Genomic DNA, 19,083 nt, shown 5'->3' with positions numbered 1-19,083 from the left:
CAGTGGGCCTCCCACTCGAACAGTGGGCCTCCCACTCGAACAGTGGGCCTCCCACTCAAACAGTGGGCCTCCTAATCAAACAGTGGGCCTCCCACTCAAACAATGGGCCTCCTACTCACTTAAAAAAGGTGCTATATAGAACCTAAAAGGGTTCTACGGCTGTCCCCACAGAATAACCCTTTGAAAAACTTTTTGGGGGTTCTAAGTAGAACTCTATTGCATTCCATGTAGAAGCATTTCCACAGATCGTTCTCCATGGAACTGAAAAGAGTTCTATCTGGAACCAAAATGGGTTCTACCTGGAACAAAATAGGCTTTTCCAATGGGGACAGCCAACAAATCCTTTCAAAACCCGTTTTTCTAAGAGTGTAGAGTGGGAGGCAGGGAGGGTGGGGTGCATGCATTCCCCTTGCGGCTCCCTATTGTCACATGCACATCTGTCTTTGGTTAAGCGGGAAGCCTAGCAGTCGCCTGTCATTCATTGAGTAGTCAGCAGAGATTTGTCTCAAAGAGATAATGCAGCGAGGAAACAGGCATAGAGAGAAACACCCCAACAAACCTTAATCGCGAGGACTCTCCTCCCAGTCTAGGACATATGCTCTCTACTGGAAGCTCTAGAGGGAGACTTTACCCACACAAGCAGCTGGTGCAAACTCGCCATTCTCCACCTCATTAAGGTTCAACTTAGATTTGGGGTATAGGGATGTAACCTGACCCTCGCAATGCACTTTGGACAACTTGTGCATGGGGCTTGGTGGGGCTAGACAGGCTAACAGCCACATGTGGCCCAACCGGGGATGAGAGACAGACAGGGAGAACCAATGTGACTGGAACACTACTGTTCCATCTGCTCCTGATGGATCACATTTCTTCCAAGGTTCTGATAGACAAGAGGTGGGACACCTGTCACTGGTCCACAGAGAGGGCAGAGAAGAAGCCACACAGAGGGGAGGGTTGTAAGGGTTGTCGTCGGTGGAAGAAGGTGAGGACCAAAACGCAGCGTGGTAAGTGTCCATAATGTTTATTTTAAAACATAAACTGAACAATACGAAATACAAAACAATAAACGTGAAATGAACGAAACAGTCCCGTGTGGCGACAAACACTGACACTAAAGACTAACACCCACAACCCAAAGCTGAAAACCAGGCTACCTAAGTATGATTCTCAATCAGGGGACAACAATTGACAGCTGCTTCTGATTGAGAACCATACTAGGCCGAACTCAAAAATAAACATAGAAAATCCAACATAGACTGCCCACCCAACTCACGCCCTGATCATACTAAAACAAAGATAAAATAACAGAACTATGGTCAGAACGTGACAGGGGTTATGTGTGTCAATAGTGATTAGCGTCAGCACAGTTGAGACTGCTGCTGCTGCTGCTGCTGTGGGGGCGCAATGGGGCATGGTAGCAGAGAGGAGGAAGAACGAGAGGAGCAGGAAAGGAACACTTTCTGCTCAGAGGACTATGCTGTTCATAATACATTTTTGTCCCCCTGAAATGACAAAATGTTTGTTACTGATTCTAATGTGTTACTAGGTGATTCCATTGAAGTTCATCCATTGTGCTATGTGTTTTCTCATTCCTCATAAAGGTTGTGTGAGTATGAGGAGGTGGGGAGGTTGTGTGAGAATGGGGTGATGGGGTGATGGGCAGGTTGTGTGAGTATGGGGAGGTGGGGAGGTTTTGTGAGTATGGGGAGGTGGGGAGAATGTGTGAGAATGGGGAGGCAGGGAGGTTGTGTGAGTATGGGGAGGTGGGGAGAATGTGTGAGAATGGGGAGGCAGGGAGGTTGTGTGAGTATGGGGAGGTGGGGAGGTTGTGTGAGTATGGGGAGATGGGAGGTTGTGTGAGTATGTGGAGGCGGGGAGGTTGTGTGAGTATGGGGAGGTGGGGAGGTTGTGTGAGTATGGGGAGGTGGGGAGGTTGTGTGAGTATGGGGAGGTGGGGAGGTTGTGTGAGTATGGGCGGTGGGGAGGTTGTGTGAGTATGGGGAGGTGGGGAGGTTGTGTGAGTATGGGGAGGTGGGGAGGTTGTGTGAGTATAGAGCGGTGGGGAGGTTGTGTGAGTATAGAGCGGTGGGGAGGTTGTGTGAGTATGGGGAGGTGGGGAGGTTGTGTGAGTATGGGGAGGTGGGGAGGTTGTGTGAGTATGGGGAGGTGGGGAGGTTGTGTGAGTATGGGGTGACGGGAGGTTGTGTGAGTATGGAGCGGTGGGGAGGTTGTGTGAGTATGGGGAGGTGGGGAGGTTGTGTGAGTATGGGGTGACGGGGAGGTTGTGTGAGTATGGGGAGGTTGTGTGAGTATGGGGAGGTGGGGAGGTTATGTGAGTATGGGGAGGTGGGGAGGTTGTGTGAGTATGGGGAGGTGGGGAGGTTGTGTGAGTATGGGGAGGTGGGGAGGTTATGTGAGTATGGGAAGGTGGGGAGGTTGTGTGAGTATGGGGAGGTTGTGTGAGTATGGGGAGGTGGGGAGGTTGTGTGAGTATGGGGTGACGGGGAGGTTGTGTGAGTATGGGGAGGTTGTGTGAGTATGGGGAGGTGGGGAGGTTATGTGAGTATGGGGTGACGGGGAGGTTGTGTGAGTATGGGGAGGTGGGGAGGTTGTGTGAGTATGGGGAGGTGGGGAGGTTATGTGAGTATGGGGTGACGGGGAGGTTGTGTGAGTATGGAGCGGTGGGGAGGTTGTGTGAGTATGGGGAGGTGGGGAGGTTGTGTGAGTGTGGGGAGGTTATGTGAGTATGGGGTGACGGGGAGGTTGTGTGAGTATGGGGAGGTGGGGAGGTTGTGTGAGTATGGGGAGGTGGGGAGATTGTGTGAGTACGGAGCAGCAGAGGTCTGAGGTGAGGAAAGGCTATTCATAGTAAAGCTAAGTAAACAATTGTAGGTTTTTACTTTGTATCAGCATTTAGAAGTAATACAATTACTGTAAGACCGATGTCCCACAGTCTAGACTCAAGAGATACCTGGTCACTCACCTTTCAAAGTTGAAGTCAATGGACGAGTATCTGGCCTGCAGGATTGCCCAGAGACCCCAGAAGAAATTGGAGACCTGCGAATAGGTTTGTGAGAAGGAGGAGGGTCATGCCTTGTTCAGGGTTGTTCTCATCTTGACATGTACTTGATGTCCTCTTCTGTATAAATCTAATGCTTAACCCTGTCGCTACATTTAAAAAATATTTATTATTGTTAAATATAATTCAGAATCCTGTCTTTCTCATAGGGATACTTCTGGATTTTGACAATGGAGCCCTTAATCTATTTCCCCAACGCAGATCAACTCGTGGGTGTCTCTGCGTGCAGTTTGAAGGAAGTAGCTAACTAGACATTTACATTTTTCTCATTTAGCAGACACTTATCCAGAGGGACTTATAGGAGCATTTAGGGTTAAGTGCCTTGCTTAAGGGCACATTGACTGATTTTCACTTAGTCAGCTCGGGGATTTGAACCAGCAACCTTTCAGTTACTGGTCCAATGCTCTTAAATGCTAGGCTACCTGCCACAACTACGCTAGCGTTAGCATAATTTCTAACTAGCTTTAGCACAATGACTGGATGTTTACGGTATCAGATAGCATGTAGTTGCTAACAGTAGTTAGCATTGGCTCGCAAAAGTACCTCTAACTTCCATCATACTGGATGCAGAGACATACAAATGGTATCTATGAGTTCATCTGAGTCTGGGGGAGTATCCCTTTAAAGTTCAGTGAGATTGAAGTGCCCACTAAGTGGTCGTATCGAGACACTGTAGCCTGCAAAGAGCTGGTGTTTCAGACCCCAGAAAACCATTACAATTCCTCTCTGGTTATATTGTCCTGTCCTGTATGTTCCCAGAAGCCTTTGTTCCACACTGCTGTGGCTTTGAGGATGTACCTTTCATGGTGCAATATTGTGTGCTACATGACTGAAATAGACTGATGTTGGATCTTAACTTTACCAATATTGTCGTAGAAAAATTATCCTACAGCAACAGGATTTAAACATTTAGTCCATAATGTTGCTTGATCGGTGGTTAGGCTGGACAAAAGTAGGCTACATGAAAAGTGCAATCCTCTCAATGTTTATTTATTTATTTTTATTGAACTTTTATTTAACTAGGCAAGTCCGTTATGAACAAATTCTTATTTACAATGACGGTCTACCAAAAGGAAAAAGACCTCATGCATGGACAGTGGCTGGGATTAAAATATATAAAAAATATAGGACAAAACACACATCACGACACGAGAGACAACACAACACTACATAATGAGAGACCTAAGACAACAACATAGCATGGCAGCAGCACATGATAACACAGCATGGTAGCAACACAACATGACAACAACATGGTAGCAACACAACATGGCAGCAGCCCAACATGGTAGCAACACAAAACAGGGTACAAACATTATTGGGCACAGACAACAGCACAAAGGGTAAGAAGGTAGAGACAACAATACATCACACAAAGCAGCCACAACTGTCAGTAAGAGTGACCATGATTGAGTCTTTGAATTAAGAAATTGAGATAAAACAGTCCAGTTTGAGTGTTTGTTGCAGCTTGTTCCAGTTGCTTGCTGCAGCGAACTGAAAAGATGAGCGACCCAGGGATGTGTGTGCTTTGGGGACCTTTAACAGAATGCGACTGGCAGAACGGGTGGTTTATGTGGAGGATGAGATCTGCAGTAGGTATCTCAGATAGGGGGTAGTGATGCCTAAGAGGGTTTTATAAATAAGAATCAACCAGTGGGTCTTGCGACGGGTATACAGAGATGACCCGTTTACAGAGGAATATAGTGCAGTAATGTGTCCTATAAGGAGAATTGGTGGCAAATCTGATTGCCGAATGGTAAAGTACATCTAGCCACTCGAGAGCACCCTTACCTGCCGATCTATAGATTATGTCTCTGTAATCTAGCATGGGTAGGATGGTCATCTGAATCAGGGTTAGTTTGGCAGCTGGGGTGAAAGAGGAGCAATTACGATAGAGGAAACCAAGTCTAGATTTAACTTTAGCCTGCAGCTTTGATATGTGCTGAGAGAAGGACAGTGTACCATCTAGCCATACTCCCAAGTACTTGCTCTAGGTAGTAATCACACCTGTGGGGAGAGGGGCATTCTTCTTACCAAACCACATGACCTTTGTTTTAGAACTGTGATATAACTGTGTTAGAGTGGGTTTTCAGTGAATTTATGTAAATCACAAAGCTCATCTGCAGTTCTCAGTAAATGAAAGAATTCTCAAATGAAGATCCTACCTTTCTTATGCAGTATAAGGACCTTTCTTATGCAGCGTCTCGGGCGACTCATGAAGGCAGGACAAAAACGTATACCATTGTTTTCAATGAGACATCAACGACAAATGCCACCAAGGCTGACAGAAAATACTGTCCATTGCGGCTCCGGGAAGAATTTGAAGCAAGAGTTGAAATGGAGAATGAACTAAAATAATAACTGTGTAACACATTTAAAAAATATATTCTCACGATATGTTTAGTAACATTACCTAGAGTCTTGGTAAGAAAGTGCTATACGTTTTGTACATATTTCATACATTTTGACATCTTTAAACTAGAAAATTAACTTACATGTGAGAGTTGTATTGTGTTATGATGTTATTTATGGCCAATTTTTTATGACAAGATTTTTGGTACCCATAATCCACAAGTAAAATGTTTCGATTTCCCTGTGTTTTTCTTCTTAAGAAAAAGGGGAAATGTGTAATGCTCATATTGAATTGTTCCCGTACTAATGGAATTGCTCCCTTAGGTCAACGGCACTCCACGCCTCCATACATTTCTGTTGTCATCCACCCTAATAGTAATTATCCACGGTGGGACCACTAATAATATCCCAACGACTTCCAGGCGGACCTCTGTGTTGTGGCCGAGTGATATAATCACATTTTTATTTGATAATCAAATAAAGGGCGGAATGAAATATTGGAGCAGTGTGTGGTTTCTCCTCTCCATTTTTCCCTGGCACATTTTCAACTGTAATGTCTCTCCCCAGTTCTAGATGGAGATTGAGTGCAGTTCTTCTACTGTGTTTAATAACTCCCCTCCATTAAGATGCCATTAGCCTAACGCTAAGCAGAGATGGCCAGTGACAGGGTGCCATTCAGAAAAGCCCAAAGAGGAATCATACTACAACAAGATAGGGGGGTGACATCACAGAGTCACAGTCTTTGGCCCCTCAGTACTTGGGGGATGGGGGAGGGGGTCCCAGAGGGGGCCAAGAGGAGCCGTAAAGAGCCCAGTGTGCCTTGGCTTACTCTGTCTCAGCTTAAAGATAGGGAGAGGAGCAGTGGAGAAGCTCCCCGCTCCAGAACATTGGCAGAGAGCTACTTGTTAGTGATGCCACAGTGAAGACTATTTGTCTATCTAAGGACCCTGGGAAATATCACAACAGACCCTGCAGTTCAATAGGGCATTGATATCAGTTGGACAAAGTGTGTTTCCTTTCAGTAGACCTAGGTCCTCCCATTAACTGAAATGGTAGTCTAAAGACACTGGCAAACCACAAAGATCCGGTCACATGACTAAAAACCAGAGTATGGGAGGGATATTGAGAAAGTTCCAGTCATATCTCATAATCAGTTTTAAATGAAAACCAGCTAAGCCAAACTTTTCTTTCGTGATTGTTTTGATAAACAAGCATATCCACCATCTCTATGCCAGACTTAACTTGGACAGGAAACTTGACTTACCCATTCATTGTCAATGAGGGACTTCTCCCACTTCATCAAGCCAGAGTTCTTGGTTTGTCACAGAAATCTGATTTCAATCAACAATATGTTATCGCTGCTCTTATTCATTTCCAGGCATGTTTTTTTTCTTCCCTTCCACGTTTTGGCTGAAGCAGAGTTATTTTAAAAAGAAAAGGCTTACTCACCATTTCTGGGCTATTTTGAGAGACATCGACACTTACCCCCACAAATTACTAAAACAATCCTGCGTATTGTGTCCACTTATGAAAGCACCATTAGTTTAGTCCAGCAGCACTTGAGCCACCAAAGACCGAAAATTGTGGTTGTTAAAAAACACATCTTGGCTGCTGTCTGTCATTTTTCTTGCAGTGGTTTCAAATCAACTCCAATAGAGTATGTCAAAATGCAGCGGTAAGTGGATCATACAGAGTGGATGGGACTTCGCTTTCTGGAAATATGGACCCGTAAAAGGACATTGTTTGATGTGAATTGAAATATTGAATCTTGCCAGTGCTCATTACTATAGTGAAAGGCAGGCACCCCTGCACAAAACTACTTTTGGTCTCTTTATCGACAAACACCCACATTAAAATGGAGATCAGCCAATGAATTTATATCCTGTAAATTTCACACAGATAAATAAAATTGAATCAGAAAGTGAATCAGAAAGTATAGTATTAACTTACATACAGTATTTACTTAGACTGTGGTGAAATATTTATGCCGTAGGCCAGGTTAATGGGTGCTGTGGTGAAATTTCAATGTCGTAGGCCAGGTTAATGGGTGCTGTGGTGAAATATCAATGTCGTAGGCCAGGTTAATGGGTGCTGTGGTGAAATATCAATGTCGTAGGCCAGGTTAATGGGTGCTGTGGTGAAATATCAATGTCGTAGGCCAGGTTAATGGGTGCTGTGGTGAAATATCAATGTCGTAGACCAGGTTAATGGGTGCTGTGGTGAAATATCAATGTCGTAGGCCAGGTTAATGGGTGCTGTGGTGAAATATCAATGTCGTAGGCCAGGTTAATGGGTGCTGTGGTGAAATATCAATGTCGTAGGCCAGGTTAATGGGTGCTGTGGTGAAATATCAATGTCGTAGGCCAGGTTAATGGGTGCTGTGGTGAAATATCAATGTCGTAGGCCAGGTTAATGGGTGCTGTGGTGAAATATCAATGTCGTAGGCCAGGTTAATGGGTGCTGTGGTTAAATATCAATGTCGTAGGCCAGGTTAATGGGTGCTGTGGGGAAATATCAATGTCGTAGGCCAGGTTAATGGGTGCTGTGGGGAAATATCAATGTCGTAGGCCAGGTTAATGGGTGCTGTGGTGAAATACCAATGGCGTAGGCCAGGTTAATGGGTGCTGCGCCAGTGTCTCTCACCAGTGAGAACTTGCAGCTCCTGAACCTCTCATCCTGTAACTGTGGCTCCTAGCCCCACACTGTGCTTGTAGCTCTCCAGGTAAGCAGTCAACCAGTCCCTCTGCAGTTCAGGGCTGGGATATAGGCTGTAGTCAATGCCTTTCACACCTTGGGGACGTATGAAACACACAGACACATTTAATGAGAACCTGTCAAACCAATCAGGCTGGATGATACAGCAACAACATGGGTCAGAAACCCTTGTACCAGTCTGGAGATCTGTAACGTATCATGAGGTCCCTGGCAATTCCCAGACTTAATGTGTGTGTGTGTTTTAGAGTATGTGAGTATGTGTTTAGAGTATGTGTGTGAGAGAGAGTGTGTGTGCATTTGAGATAAAAAGAGAGAGATGGAGAAGGGGAGGGAGGACTAGTGGGCCTAACTGTTTAAAAGATCACATTGTAAATCTTTGCGTAAACTGTGTAAAGGGAAACTTTAAAGGAAAGTTTGTCAGCGTATCTTTTACATTCATTTGGAGTGGAGGCAAATAGCTGGATCTACACGACCAATGTGGGAAATGGTTTCATCTTGACATTGACTACTTTACAGGTAGACTACTTAGACAACTTCACATCTGACAGATGTTTATTCGAAGGTGTAATGTCCCTTTAATGTGCTTGCTTAGTTCAACGTTGAAGGCAAAATGAAATATTTGAAAAAAACATATTCGCTCTGATTCCCCTTTTGTGAGATTCACCTCAGAAATTAACTGTAAACTGAAGGAACGCACCTGCAAACTCATTGAAGTGGTGGCCTATGTCGAAGGCCTGTTAGTTATCATCAGCATACTCATAGTCAATGAATCTCACCGTGCCTAAAGGAGAAGAGAGCAACGTACGGTTCATACAGCTAATTGCAATGACACGTACACATTAGTAAACTGTTCTGTAGCACCTCAGCAATATAATTATCACTCTATCAGACCTAGGTTGCAATTACTTGACAAATATAGTTAAATATTTGGCCTGTTTGAGCATGCCTGGCTTAATAAACAAATAGAAAAGTCCCAAAACTGCAAACACCACCCACTAGGCAAACAAGCAAAGCCTCAAAGTATTTTAATGATTTTTTCAAACATTTGAAACCCAGTACTGTACCCTATGTAGAGGTAACTGCCAAAATAAAGGAAACACTTGAGTAAATGAGGGATACAAAGTATATTGAAAGCAAGTGCCTGAGTTAATTAAGCAATTAACATCCCCATCATGCCCATCATGCATGTACAAAAATGCCCAGTTGCCCAATATTTTGGCTACCATGGCTAGAAGAAGAGATCTTGAAGCTCCCGAGTGGTGCAGCGGTCTAAGACACTGCGTCTCAGTGCCAGACACCCTGGTTCTGTTCCAGGCTGTATCACAACCGGCCGTGATTGAGAGTCCTGTAGGGCAGCGCATAATTAGTCTAGCGTCGTCCGGATTTGGCCAGTGCAGGCCGTAAATGTGAATTTGTTCTTAACTGATTTGCCTACTTAAATAAAGGTTAAATAATTATAATAATCTCAGTGACTTCGAAAGAGGAGTTTCAAAAGGAGAATTGTGTGTGTGTGAGTGTGTGTGTCACAGGAGTTTGGTGGCACGTTAATTGGGCACATGGTAATGACTGGAGTGGAATAAGGGCTCAACTGCCTATTAAGACACTTTATGTTGGTGTTTCCTTTATTTTGGCAGTTATCTGTATGCCGCTATAATTGATAGTGTGCTCTGAAAGCTTTAATAGTCAACGCTACAATTCCTCAATAGGATACAATAAAAAAATGTTTTTAAATAAAGATACAATGAAACAATTTTCCACTATATTATGTTCTGATATGTATGATTTGTTCAGATATCATATTCAAAGTCCCTGAAAAGCTTGAGAGAAACATTAATAATGTATTCATTATAATGGTGTTCCATACATGAATCAGAACAATGACCAAGGCCGTACGTCTGCACATAAGGGCATAATGAAATTACATAATGACATAATGACATAATGAAATGACAAGAGGATTAAGATAATAGGGTATAGATGTATTATCCATAGCAAAAGAAAGGAAAGATGTGACCGTTTTGTGAACCACATTTCGTCAAAGTGTTCAAATGGAACATGTCTTACAATTGGACCATTTCATTGAAATAAGTTCAATCAAAGGGACATCCAAGTTATTGAGACTAAAACATGGCAATCTTGTATTCTTACTGACACTGATGGTATATTGCATCAGAATGGCAGAACAAACGCTATAACCAATCGGTTCAGTAGTAATGAATCCACTTATTCTTCATACTGCGACGCTTTTTTAAATGATCACATGAACTCGCTTGGAACCCTTTTTATGTCAGCCTTGCAGCTCAAATTCCAGACACTAAGACCCATCATCCACCCTCTTTGTAGTCATAGATGATGTTTTCAGTCAGGAGGTCGTTGTGACAAAGCACGGCCGTCGAGCCGATCAGAGAGAGGTGTCTTTTCTACGTTTCCATTTCATCTGCCAGGGTTTCGATGCTAGGGAACTCTTTCAGCAGCTTGGAACTATGTGGACAAAAAAATGACAAAATAACTGTTGCGTATTGCAGGCACTGAAAGTATCAGTATCACATTCAAATAGTATCAGCACATTCAAATTGATCTCGTGCTATAATGCATGCTGTGTTTAATTAGCTGTTTAGTAGGTATTTATCGTCTTTTTCATAATTGAATAACTTCCAAATACACTTTCAAAAACAAAATAGACTATGTCTCCATTGGAGAAAATGCAGAGAACCCCTAGATGAAGGGAGGTATAATATACTGTATGTTATAAAGTACTACAGATGGTCTGCAGTAAATATACACGTTTATAAGGAATAGGGTGGAATCTTATTACTCAGGCACCGACGCCTGCTGCATGTGATAGGGGCTACAGTCCATTACGGATTATAATGGAACACCCAGCCGTGATCTGCCCAGCGAGGCCTCTCTACCAGACTAACTCAATGCATTTTATGCACGCTTTGAAAACAACAACATTGAGCAGGGTGTGAGGGCCGTCACCTGCCTAGAGGACTGGTTGATCTCGCTCTCCGAGGCAGATGTGAGAAGGGTCTTTAACTAGGTCAATACCCACAAGGCTGCAGTGTTCTAGGGTGCGTTCTCAGAGCTTGCGCAGAACAGCTGGCAGGTAAATAGGTAAATAAGAATTTGTTCTTAACTGCATTGCCTTGTTAAATAAAGGTCAAATAAAAAAAGATTCACAGTAATTGTCTACCTCTCCTTGTCCCAGTCTGTAATCCCTACATGTTTTAAGATAACCACAATCATTCCTGCTCCTAATAACTCTAAGGCTTCATGCCACAATGACTACCACACCGTAGCACTCACTTCTGTAATCATGAAATGCATTGAGAGCCTGGTTATGGCACACATTAACTCCTCCATCCCAGCCAACCTAGACCCACTCCAGTTTGCATACTACCCCAACAGATCCATAGACGTCGCAATCTCAATTGCTCTCTACACTGCCCTCACCCACCTAGATAAGAGATGTGAGAATGCTGTTCATTGACAACAGCTCAGCGCTCAACACCGTTGTCCCCTCCAAGCTCGTCACCAAACTTAGGACTATGGGTCTGAACACCACCTCCCTATGCAACTGGATCCTACAGAGGGCTGTGCGGACAGCCCAGTACATCACTGGGGCTGAGCTCCCTATTCAGGACCTCTATATCAGGTGATGTGAAAAGAAGGCCTCGAAAATCTTCAGACTCCAACCACCCAAGCCATTGACTATTTTCTCTGCTGCCACATGGCAAGACATACCGATGCATCAAGTCTTACATCAACAGGCTCTTGAACAGCTTCTATCCCAAAGCAATACAACTGATAAATAGTCCGTGTAGCTCTTTTGTTAGCTATCTGAATCCATCTTGTTACTTTATTGACCTTTTATTTCAATCTTTGCACTGTCCCTATGCACACACACACACACACACACACACACACACACACACACACACACACACACACACACACACACACACACACACACACACACACACACACACACACACACACACACACACACACACACACACACACACACACACACACACACACACACTAGTCACCTTACCCCTATACATATACCCCTATACTACCTCCATCACTCCAGTATCCCTGTCACCTTACCCCTATACATATACCCCTATACTACCTCCATCACTCCAGTATCCCTGTCACCTTACCCCTATACATATACCCCTATACTACCTCCATCACTCCAGAATCCCTGTCACCTTACCCCTATACATATACCCCTATACTACCTCCATCACTCCAGTATCCCTGTCACCTTACCCCTATACATATACCCCTATACTACCTCCATCACTCCAGTATCCCTGTCACCTTACCCCTATACATATACCCCTATACTACCTCCATCACTCCAGAATCCCTGTCACCTTACCCCTATACATATACCCCTATACTACCTCCATCACTCCAGAATCCCTGTCACCTTACCCCTATACATATACCCCTATACTACCTCCATCACTCCAGTATCCCTGTCACCTTACCCCTATACATATACCCCTATACTACCTCCATCACTCCAGTATCCCTGTCACCTTACCCCTATACATATACCCCTATACTACCTCCATCACTCCAGTATCCCTGTCACCTTACCCCTATACATATACCCCTATACTACCTCCATCACTCCAGAATCCCTGTCACCTTACCCCTATACATATAACCCTATACTACCTCCATCACTCCAGTATCCCTGTCACCTTACCCCTATACATATACCCCTATACTACCTCCATCACTCCAGTATCCCTGTCACCTTACCCCTATACATATACCCCTATACTACCTCCATCACTCCAGTATCCCTGTCACCTTACCCCTATACATATACCCCTATACTACCTCCATCACTCCAGAATCCCTGTCACCTTACCCCTATACATATACCCCTATACTACCTCCATCACTCCAGTATCCCTGTCACCTTACCCCTATACATATACCCCTATACTACCTCCATCACTCCAGTATTCCTGCACATGTAACTATGGTATTGGAACATTTTTTAATAATATTTACTGTATATAGTAAGCTTACTTACTTACTTACTTACTTTATTGTGCCTTCAAGAATTTCCACCTCTGACTGGATTCTGACATTTTCAAAAAACAAATTATACAGGTATATTGGAAATATTTCCATGTTTCAAGTTACTTGTATAACACCCAGGCCATGTGGGCCATTAATCAACCAGTAGTCTCACAGTGAAAATGACTTAAATAAAGTCCAAGACTAGAAGAGGAAAACGTCTGGCCCGGTATTTTATTCTATCAGGGGGAGAAGTACTTGTTAATGCAGTAGTTCACCAACCTGTAGATGCATTCTCCAGGCCTGCATGCGTTTACAGCAACACAAGTTGTTTATGACACCAGACAGCACACCATATCATCTGGAGAGGTTACATGCTATTTACAATCGCTTGTTTTTCCTTCTTGCGACAGCTCTATCAATCAACAAAGGTCTTATTTTCACAGACGGTACTTGAAAAAAAAATGCACCTGCGAAATGCTGTGTAAGCATTGTACCGTTCTGATGAATTTTTATGTCTCCTTTCAATTGGCCCCAAAAAATATTTAATTTAAACACTGTTATACCTATTTATGCAAGGAGACATACAGTTGTGGTGTTATTATACACAGTTGTCGACATAATTTAGTGAGGTCTGTTAGGAACGTACAATAAATGCAGTAACCTAGGCCGTTGTTTACAGTCATGATAGAGGTCTCTTCTCCCCTCCTACAGCCTCCTTCACTACTTCCTCAGCCGCACACGCTTATTTGGATGGAAGAGTATCTCATTCTGCTCTGTTCCATCGTTTTTTTAGTTGTGGTTGCAAAATGGACACTTTGCTCATCACTCATAAAGGCATTTGGCCCTATTCACTGAAAACTGGTATCTGGATTTCTGGGATATATTGTGACATAGTTTTGTTGTAGCATGCATTCTTGTCTTTTCAGAATAACCTTGTTTTTTGTTTGTTTTTTACTTTCCCCAGAAACTCAAGTTTTGCTTAGAAAAATGGCATAGTACAGAATAAATAGTTGTATTATATTAGTATTTCTTTCATATATTAGCTCTTGATAGGATATTTATTTATATCATCAATATTCATGAAAATATGTAATATTAAATGTGGTTTACAAATTCCATCTCTTTAAAATGCATACTCATTTTTAATTCTGTTTGCAGAATAACTGTTCATATGAAAACGAATGTTTGTTCAAAGGCTCAATCCTCGGTGAAACTTACATGATTCATTCCTATCAACTATTCTATATATGTATAAACAAGCTCCCAAACATTTCACATCGTACCACCACTCTGCTATCTGGACTTTCTCCCCCTTCTCTTGCCCAGTGCCTTTCAGATGCAGGCGGTCGTGGAGGACGATGCTCGCCTCCCGGCTCCCACTCCTCTCATGTCTCTCAGTGAAGTCTGTTTCTAGAGAGCTAGCTACTACAGCAATTAGAGGAATTTCCTCCTCTGGCGGCTCATTATCAATGTGCCTTATTTACATCTGATTACCAGCTCCAGTGAAGCAGCAGTGATTATGGCAGTATTGTGTGGTTTGTGTTGAGTGTTAAATGGGAGAATTAGCGGGAGGGCTTTGAGCAGAGCAGGAGGCTGCTCTCCCGGTTTCTACGCTTTCCTCGGAAAGTGCAGCTGTACTGTGTCTCTCTTTTCCTGCGTTCCTCCCCTCTCATGTTCTCTCCTGTCCGGCTCTGTCCTGTTAGGTCCTCTCCCCTCCTCTCCTGTTAGCCCCTCTCCCCTTCTCTCCTGTTCGGTACTCTTCCCCCCCTCTCCTCAACACCACAGATGTATCTCCTCTCCTTCCTCTTCTCTGCCTCCCACCCCAGTGGGTGACTATCTGATTCAGACAGAGGAGCTCTTCAGCAGGTGCACCCACTCTCCTGCTCCCCCTCTCCGCACGTTTCCTCGGAAGACACTCTCTCACAAGCACTCATACATTGCCCAAGTATAAAAGTCTCTCTGATGCTTTTGTGTTTTGACTGGTTCTCACCCTGTCCTTCTGTTGCTCTCTTTAGATACACAGCAAATTGGACAGTGTAGGATTTTTCAGTGTAACATTTCTTAGGTTGACTCAGGTGTTAAATGAACTCTGTAAGTGAAAATGTATTCATATTTAATATATATTTAATAGTAATATTAAATTAACACAGTGGTGTAAAATAACCCCAGTCTTGGTGCTACTAACCAGTGGTACTAACCAGTGTTTCCCAGCATGCTCTATTGCTTGTTGATTTTTAGGATGTTTAGAATCTCTGTTTTTGCATGATTGATTCATTAATCGTATGCTCCTCAACTATAAATAACATAAATGTGTCTAACCTAATCAAATCTTTTAATTGGACTTATTGCACCCGGGTACCGAAATTGGTTGGTTGTTGTTCCAGTTTAAATGGTTTAGATATTCTCCTGTCTTACTCTTCAAAACCTAGCATTCATTCTGAATGCAGGTTGTGGGTGAATAAAAATTATAAATGTTTGATATCCCCACTCTGGCTGGATTCCAATAAGAATCACACATCACTTTTCAAGCCAGCATAATGTGACTTACAGGCCTGATGTGGCCTGTAAACCATGAGTTTCATGCCACTATATTAGGGTAAAACTGGGGCCTTAAAATAAGGGCTTATGGAATACTGGTAGTATTGTGTGGAATAATTAAAATTTTATGATAACATATTTGCTTAGGATCTCACTTGGTGATGGCCAGAGGCTTGAAAACGGATGAATGCAACAACCATGTCTCTGTCACTAACTCCCCTTTCAGACATATGGAATGTGGCACATTGAAGCACCTCGGCTACAGCATGTTTGTTTGTCTGAAAGGGTACAGCTTTTAAAAAGCCGCCATGAAGCCTTCTCTGGATATAGTTTTGAAGCGCCACTGAACAGGCATTTAACTTGTCTGTAGTGGCGGCAACTTCTGGTTGAACTGTCAATGAAATGATCTCAAGATACCTGTGTGCAGCCTCCTGCATGCAGACCACTCGCCTCGAAGAAAAGTAATTTGAAGTCTGTTAAATACAATGACTTACCAATACATTTAGTAGAGAGAAAACATCTAGCCTACCATTAAAAAACAACACAGGGAAACAATACCCAATATTCTTTACAGAATTCTTCTGTCTCTAAAGGGACAGAAGCCACACTTAAATGTTAAACAAATTGTCTGAAAGGTTATCAATTATTGCTTTTGAAAGAGTATAACAAATACAATCATGGGTGGTAACGCTACAATTCACTCGAAAAGCAAGGCATTCTGGGAAATACACAAATAACACTTTACACTAAGCATTGTGTAATTGTAACACTAAAAAGTGTGGACCCGTATAGACACTGGAACAGTGTTACATTTAACATGGTCATTGTTGAGTTAACACTGTAGAATTAGCTGTGTACGAAACAAAATGCATACACACATTCAAAGCAATCAAATGTATGTTTTATGGGTTATTGACCTGTAAAAGCCAATACATTTCAATAATTTATTGTATAAGTGGAACACCTTACAATGAGAGATGTAAAAATATATATATTCTTTTTTTTACAGAAATGACCTTATATTGAGTATGATATATATTATTTGTTCTCTCTTTGATGCTTTCTTGTCATATGAATTTCATTTTGAGACTTTTAAATGTGGATCGAGTGATCCAGCTTAAAAAATATATCACAATATAGCTCCATCTATTGGACTTCTGAATGCGGTGCAACTGAGATACAGGCTGGTGTGCACTGTAAAATGAAATGTCCTTTATATAATGAAATTGCCTACAAGTTATCCATTTCGTATACATACTTGGCTGTTAACATAATCTTAGGGCTCTATGCAATCAGTGTCACGGAAGTTCAGTACTACATTGTGATTGAAATATAAAGGTAACATTTCCACGTAGGCGGAGACTGCATTCACTGTAAACGCTGCCTATGTCAGTTCAATCGGATATTTTCTTTAAATGTCTATCGCGCAATAACTGTAACGGTTCAGCGATACCGATTGAATGGAGCCCTTAGTTACTTCAAAGATTCAAGAAAATTGTTTGCTTATACTCCCATTATCATATAATAATAATAGTCTCCCCCTGTGTAATGTCACATCATGACAACACTTCAGAATAGAGCTATATGGGCTGTTGCTCACAGAAAGTTAGTTGCCTGTGTCCTGTCATAGCAATGTTTAAAAAAAAGACTACTAGAGACATGCTGGCTCCATCTCAGATGTATGCAGGAAGCTGCTTCTCTCTTATCATAAAGGTCCCAATCTCCCCATAGCAGTTGTCTATTAAATGGATGACCCAATCCATAGCTAATTGCCTTAACCTCTTGACCTCTCTCCACAGAACACAAAGAACATACTGGAACAGTCTGGTGAGATTATTTCAATCTAAAGAGCGAAAGCAGACACAGTACTTTAGGACTCTAGCTTGACTCTAGTTTGCATGGACTTCCGACCCCTCAACCCTCACAGCAATCGTAAACACCACAGAACATTTGATTGATAATGGAGAGACAGTCCAAGGAAGTCGAGCTAATGTCCTATTTTCTTTGTTCCCCCACCTCCTCAATGGGCCAACCACTGCTTGGTGCCACATGGCAAGAAAGTTGACTGATAGCAACAGAAAAGACTGGCTAAACTAATCAGACTTCACCGTCAACACGTCTCATAGAAGAAGAGGAAAGTGCAAATCTTTGCTTTACAAAAAAATATTTTGCAAAATAGAAAATGTCTAAGTAGTGTTAACTCACCGCTGTGATGCTGGTGTTCTGCTCTGAGCGTGCTGGACAAGTTAGAGAAATTGTGTCATCTTCTTCCACAGAATATTCTCTGCGTGGTTGTCAGATTCGAACTCGATCGAGAGGATTTTTCCAATTTCTGTCGCAATCAATCTGCAGGGGAAAAGAACTAGGATAATTTATACCATAAACTACAGATGAGACAGAGCCAAGATATTGCACACAAAAAAACTCTGGACCAGAAATAGATAGCTGCTATTTTTCCATTAAGCAATCCATTCAAACCAGATGTTGTTTCATTTAGGACCCTATTGATTGCTAGAGTGCATGGTTTGCAGAGTGTTTGTGGTGTCATGGAGCCGGTGGGCTTTTGCTACAGGCTATCAAACTGAGCAGGCTGATAGATGGAGACTGGCCCTGAGGTTTGCCCCCTGTTGTCTGGATACTATCCACTAGCATTGCTGGAGGAGTCAAACCCGCTGTTTGTACTGTAAAACATTTCCTGTATAAACTACATGAACTTACTGGCAGAAATTGGCGAGTAAATTAAGGTAATTTTTTTACAGTGCAACTACTTTAAACAATTTAACGGGGAACATTTTACTGTAATCTAATTTACAGTATATTACTGGAATTACTCATGCAGCGACATTTTACCCAGTGTTCTTTGCAAGTTTAAAAGTTTTACATTTACCTTTTGGCCATTCAGTTCTTCTCCTTAAAAAGAAGAGCTCCTTAAAAAAATGAATTAAATGTAACTAGGTAAGTCAGTCTTATTTACAACGACAGCCTATCCTGACCAAACCCTAACGACGCTGGGCCAATTGTGCGAGATGCAGTGCCTTAGACTACTGCGCCACTCAGGAGCCCTTAGTATCTTCACATCTTACAGTCAAGGGCATTCAAACAAGATTGAATTTTAAAAACACATCACAGTCATGGCAAGTAAAACATTTCTGTAACCATTACTGAAAATATTGATGTAGTTAAGGTCTTCAAAATGATTGTAATTAAAACAAGATATCTTATGATATATCCCTGGATAGTGCCAATACAATACTGAGAAATTCATGGTAACATGATGCCAGAGCAATGAAGCTCAGTACAATACAGTAAAAGTGACTATTAAACTGTAAGACAATTATTTC

At 42.4% G+C, this 19,083-nt stretch overlaps 1 pseudogene; it reads right to left on the bottom strand.

Moving 5' to 3' along the window:
• Positions 1–614: 614 nt before the first annotated feature.
• LOC115144778 (ethanolamine kinase 1-like) lies at positions 615–18,640 on the bottom strand (annotated as a pseudogene).
• Positions 18,641–19,083: the final 443 nt, after the last annotated feature.

This window comes from Oncorhynchus nerka, linkage group LG17 (assembly GCF_034236695.1).
Source record: "Oncorhynchus nerka isolate Pitt River linkage group LG17, Oner_Uvic_2.0, whole genome shotgun sequence".
Classification (NCBI taxonomy): domain Eukaryota; kingdom Metazoa; phylum Chordata; class Actinopteri; order Salmoniformes; family Salmonidae; genus Oncorhynchus; species Oncorhynchus nerka.
This window is presented reverse-complemented; position numbering and strand designations above follow the sequence as displayed.